General features: G+C 36.1%; 1 long non-coding RNA gene across 1 annotated transcript; it reads right to left on the reverse strand.

The window, feature by feature from the left end:
- Positions 1-718: 718 nt before the first annotated feature.
- Positions 719-5846, reverse strand: LOC149807763 (uncharacterized). The gene is made up of 2 exons (XR_016416796.1): positions 5733-5846; positions 719-4439 (listed from the first exon to the last, which is right to left on the reverse strand). It is a non-coding gene; the product is annotated as an uncharacterized LOC149807763 (long non-coding RNA).
- Between the last annotated feature and the right edge of the window lie 278 nt (positions 5847-6124).

Consider the following 6124-nt stretch of genomic DNA (forward strand, 5'->3'; position numbering starts at 1 on the left):
CGTTGAATACCAAACTTGTGCGTGGAGTGGCGCGACATACTTGATAAATTCAACGGGTGGAGCTAACCCGTACGAATCAAAATAAACGATTCCACGTGGATCAACCGCGTATGATACCCAATGAGTACCGGGTCCTGAATTCGAGTCGAGATTAATAATACCTGTTTCAAGTTTATTCGGTTGTTTTGGTAATTGATCTCGCATAAAAACACCTCTAAAGGCTTTTATTTTTAATTTTTTAGCAGCATCAAGTAAATCAAAATTTGATGCTGGAGTATCTAACGTGGAAGCCTCAGACCTCTTCCCCAACGAGATCCGGGTAATCTTAGGCCGCGTCCCTTTTTTTTGTATCCATTTCCAGTTGCTTTCTTTAGAGCCATTCCAGCAGCTGTTCCAACAGCACCTAACGCGGCTGCTTTTGCTACGGCTGGAGCAGCAGCAGCTATTAACGCTGGAATAGCCGCAAGAAGTGGAAATATACCACCCGTTTTAACCATGTTCTTGATGGCACTCGGAGAAAGATGAAATTGAACTCCAGTTTTTGATTCCAGGGCTTTATTGAAATGTTTAATCTGATTATTTGTCAACGATAATTTGTTTGGACCACCACTAATCTGATCTCGTTTTAGTGATATTTTAGTTCCGCATTTGTTGGCGGTTTTTGATTGTAATTTTTTTACCTGACCAGGAGCCAGAGTAACATTAACATGACCATACGACATTTTTATATAAAATATATTTTTCTAAATAACACGATTAAATATTTTCCACTGGTGCATCAACGACTCTCATTCGACCACTACCGCCTTCAAGTAACATGGCTTTATCGCTAAGTATGACCGCGATTGCTCTGTAATCAACACCACCTGTATTTAATGTTGCTTTGAGATGTATATCAACGACAGATTGTTTTGATAGATCAAGATGTTCTAATGAAAAATAATAAATCGGATATAAAGTTCTGAAATCATGTTGCGATATTTGCAATCCAGTATCAACATTTTGATCACGTCCCATGAATGACATTAAACGATGATATGCACGTCCTATACGATTCTGTTCATAATTTAGTTGTATATTCTCTGTTGGTTCTTGTTGTCCGTTTATCCGTAAAGAAATATCTGTGATACCTAGTTTGTCAAATATCATGTGAGAGTGAGTTTGTGAGTTTAATCGATTAGTTTCCTGAAACGCAATAAAAATATGTCGCGGTGCAGAAACACCCTGTTGCGATGCTATATGCCATGTAAACTGACCGTTAACGTTAGTTTGCATACTATCTGTGCTTGTTGTTAACCATGACAACAAGGCTTTACCACCAGTGTCCATGAAAGAAATTAATTTTTGTTCTACTGCGATCGTTGGAGTCATTACCGGCATCCACAGTGAAAGTTTAGACAATATTACTTTACCAGCATCACCAACAGGTCTCCACAGAGCATCGTTATCATCACCTTTTCGCACAAGAACAACCGTGTGTCTAGCTCCAAAAATAACCTTTCTAAAATTTCTACAAAATCCAAAAATATGCGATAGTGGAATTGCACATGAAAATCTTCTATTGTCTACTATCAACATACTTCTACGCGCTGTAAATCCCAAGTTGAAATTATCATTAGAACCACGAACCACTGGCCACACATCACCATCCGCGTTATCGGCAAAATTTCTTGGTCGTCTTATATTATACGGATCACTTTCAGGGTGATTGGAATTATCTTTCACAAACATCATTGTGGGACCTGCTGATCTTGTATAATCATCAGAATATCTTGCTAATCCTATTATTGTTGTAGCAACATTTACATCCTTCTGAATCGATTCGATATTTTTTCCATCGATCATGTAAGTGGCGCTATTAAACAGTGCCATGATCCCATTGTTGACAAAACCAATTTTTACTGCATCTGCATAATTAGTGTCATCCGTTTTTATAATTGTACCTTCTACCTCAAGAAAAGCCTCAGCGGGTAAAAAGTATCTACTTGTATCATGAACTTGTAGTTCAATTCTTCCACGTTTATTTGGTATTCGTGCTTCATAAGAATAAAACTGATAATCACGTACCGATTCATCTTTAAGGACAGGTGCCTCCATATCAAATGCTGTGTCTGATTCACGCTTAAACATTTTATTATAATTATTTTCGTCTAACATGAAAACCGGGTTTGGAAACTCGACTCCTTGATATCAAACTTGAAATATTATTCCCTGGTTCACTGAGTCTTTGATCTGCTATCAAATTTTTTTCTGCTTCTTCAGATATCGCCGCTAGTTTTTGATTTGCAGCCTGATTTATTATTTTACTTACGTCTGCTGGCATCACCTCAGTACTTGGTAATTTTACTGGTGGTTGTTGTTTTCGTCGCAATAATCGTGCTAGTCTTTCTTTGATTGCCGAGAAAGCCCTACCAGCAACATTAACAATTGCTCCAGGAGCTTTATCACGAACAATATCAATGGCTTTCATCGATAATTGTTTTGCAACGGGTGCTACTTTTGGAGCTATCCTTGTAAATAATCCCTGAATAACATCACCAAGTCCATCTCCGTAAGTAGCTCTGTAGATTGGTAATCGTGAGTTTACCGCTCTGACCTGTACAGGTTTGCGATGATTATTATGTATGATCATCTTATTTAATTTGCTATTTATCTAACAACTAGTCATCAACAAGTTCATCGATAAGTTCTCGGTAAACTCCGATATCCATGATACCACCTTGAAATAATCGCCGACAAATATCAGATGCTTCATTAATTATTTCTGGTGAATTATTTCCGGCACGTTTTCCTCCTATGAGAACCTCTAACCGTGACACATCATTAATGATATTATCAGGACATAAACCAGATCCTGTTTTAGGTTCATCTTGAGGTGTTTTCAATACTGGTGGTTGCATTACAGGAGAAAGTACTTCAGTGGTGACCGGGGAGTCACTTTTTCGAAATCCATGTGGTGATTCTACCGGTGAATATGTCATTGCCGGCGCAGAAATAATTTTACGTTGTGAAGGTGGAGGAAGCTGATACTGGGAGAGTTGTTCTTGTTGTTTCAGTCTCTCTCTATAAAGTCTTTTTTACTTCTTCATTAATAATTTCATATTTTTGACCTCTAGCTTGTTTTTTGTTGTAATATACGCGATATATATATCTAATAAGATTACCATCATTTCCTTTTTCATGACGGGGTTTTAAAATACTAGATTTATTAAATATGCTATTTAATATTGCTTCGGGTAATTGTTCTTCTTTAGTATTTCTAATTTCTTCAACAACCCCCTTCCTAAATTTTGCAATCAATTCTACGTTTTTTTTCTACTAGTTCGGGTTCAGGTGTATGTTCTTTTTGCACGTCGGCGACTTCAGTACGAAGTTTTCCAATTTCTTCAAGTATTTCCTCATCAAAAGTTGGAGGTTGAGCCGCAGCTATTTCCCTGGCTTTGTCAGGTGGAAGATCTCGTAAAATCTTCTTTGTTTGTTTAGTTCTTCTTGCTATTTTTTCGGTTTGTTCTGCTGTTTGTTTTGATACCGGAAGAAGATCCTCTTTGATGAATGTTGTAACTTTCTCAGTAGCTGCAGTGACGGGCTTAAACAGTTTTTTAGTGTCTTCTTCGTACTCAACTTGTGCTTCTTGCTGCGCTTGTAGATTTTTTCTAAATGAATCTCGCACTGGAAGAAATTTTTTAATTGCTTCTAATCGTTCTCGTGCTATTCTTGCAGTATGAGATTCTGGATGTATCATTATTTTGATATAACAATCTTTTAATTAACAGCAGCAGAGAGGGCGCCTACCAATGTTGGTCGTCCAGTAATTAAACAAAAAAATAAATAAACACGTAGAGTACTTTATTTTTCAGCTACGTTTTCGAACTAGGGTTTTATTGATGCGGTTGGTTTCAACAGAAATAAAAACATCTCAAGGAAACGTTTATTTGTAAAATTCTGGACCTTTCTACAGATGATTTTATTTTGTTTGTTTTATTTGTTTGTCGGAATTCTATGGTCTGTTCGCCCTCTCTGCTGCTGATACCAAATTTTGAATTGAAGGGCAACAGGGTCAAAATTTTGAAGATACGCATTGATTTTTACTGATTCTTCCAGTGAAATTACTTGGTAATGCTGGGTTGGCCTTGAAATACCTGATTTTAAATTCAATTTTAGTTTTGCATTTAACATTGAATTAGTATTTTTGAATTCTTTGTCTTTGACAACGTCAATATCTTTTCCATTGTCCTTCAAGTATATGTTTATGGCAGCACGAACATTTTTCAAAGAATTCTTGTGATATTCTTGCACCTGATTGGCTGGCATTTTTGTGACCCTGGATGATAAAAAGTTTGGTTGGGCCTCAGCGTAGAATCTTCTTAAGTGGTCACTCAGTTCGTCTGGCCTGATTGTGTTGAAGTCAAGTTTGTATCCATTAATTTGAATACACCAAGCTGTAAGTAAATAGAAACATATTCATAGCAATACAATGCTTATACTTGGCAAGATCATTTTTAAATACACATAAAGACAACAGGTCCTGCAATTTGTGTATATTTTGTCTACTTATGGTTGGGATTTACGTATGCAATATGGTGACATTAAAGTCTTTCAAATTTATACAGTAGATTTATTTCTCGAGAAAAAGAATAGCAACGCAAAAAGTTATGTAATTTCTTTTCCATTGAAATTAATGACTATACACATCCAAAAAATTTAACTTAGCAAAACAATCACTTTATGGATTATAATATACATTTTTAAATGGTATTTAGTCACATTGTTGGAGATATTATGATAACGTTGTCATTTCAACAAACTATGCGATATGTTATTATATATGTTCAAATTCTATCCATTCAAGATAGTTCATGTAAATAATCTGATTATCTTTTTGTAGTTTTAATATTTATAAACTTTATTCAGTCTTTGAATAATGGTTTCATAAATATTTGTTTTTAATTTTGTATAAGTGGTCATATTCACACAATGTCACCAACGCCCACACACATTTTTTAAATAAGTAAACAAAATAATTTTTTTTAAAAATAAATTACCATTTAGAACGCCAGTGCTTCATTTTGTCTTTCGTTTAGTAGCCTCTGAGTATTTGTTTTATTTCAATAGCTTTTAAGTCCTCCTCAGATAATTTCTTGAATCTTGTTGTATCTCCCTTAGCTGCCTCAAAATCGACTGTCCCAGTTCCCACGCTATTAGTGCTGTTGTTATGTATTGCTAGGGTGACGGCGGTAATGGGGTGCTCTGCGAGGGAACTTGGCAATCTCTGTTCGATTTCATTTTCAGCGCTTGTACCATCCATCTCCATATACTTCAATCGCTGCTATTAATTCTTTTAATTTCATGACATCTAATTGTTCAACATAAAAACTCCGCAGAAAATTGCAGTGAAAACTCACCGTAATCGGCCATTTTGTTCGGCTATGTAGCAATAATTCCAATTTTAATGAACTGACTGCGTTTTCTACACTTTAATTGGATGTAAACGGTCACGTGATACTGATCGAAATTTTTTACACATCGATAAATTCTGCGGACTACTTTTGATTCCGTTACCAGTTCATTTGATGTGAAGTTTTATATATACCAACGCCTTACACCCTAATACTACTACTAATAATAATAATAATAAGCTCCCACCCACCCACGCCTGTGATTTCCGATAAAATAATGACAAGCCACAGCTTAAAATCGAACATTAGAAGTTAAAACAATGTAATTGCACAGACCTTCCTGCACTCCAACACTAGCCCCTTTTGCCGCCGAAGGTATATGGCATGCTTTAGAAGCCAATATTCGGAAATTATTGCATTTCACCTCGACAACATGTTACAGCAGTGATTATTAAAGGTCAGGGACATAAGTCAGCCAAGTGATGTCACTAAAAATGGACACGATTTTGTTTTTGAAAGATCGAAATGAGTAGAAAGTAACGACGTTGCTATAACAACACGTGCCATACGCAAGCGTAATTTTCCAAAAACGGAATATTCCTAGTTTAACCGCAGCAACCATTTTATATATCTTAAAATAATGATCATTACAGTATATCACCGGCATGACCCGCTATGACAATCTACCCCGTAACACTGTATAAAGAAGCGATGAATCTTGGCTAGCG

Source organism: Sinohyriopsis cumingii, chromosome 1 (assembly GCF_028554795.1).
Source record: "Sinohyriopsis cumingii isolate HCF-2022 chromosome 1, ASM2855479v2, whole genome shotgun sequence".
NCBI classification, from domain to species: Eukaryota; Metazoa; Mollusca; class Bivalvia; order Unionida; family Unionidae; genus Sinohyriopsis; species Sinohyriopsis cumingii.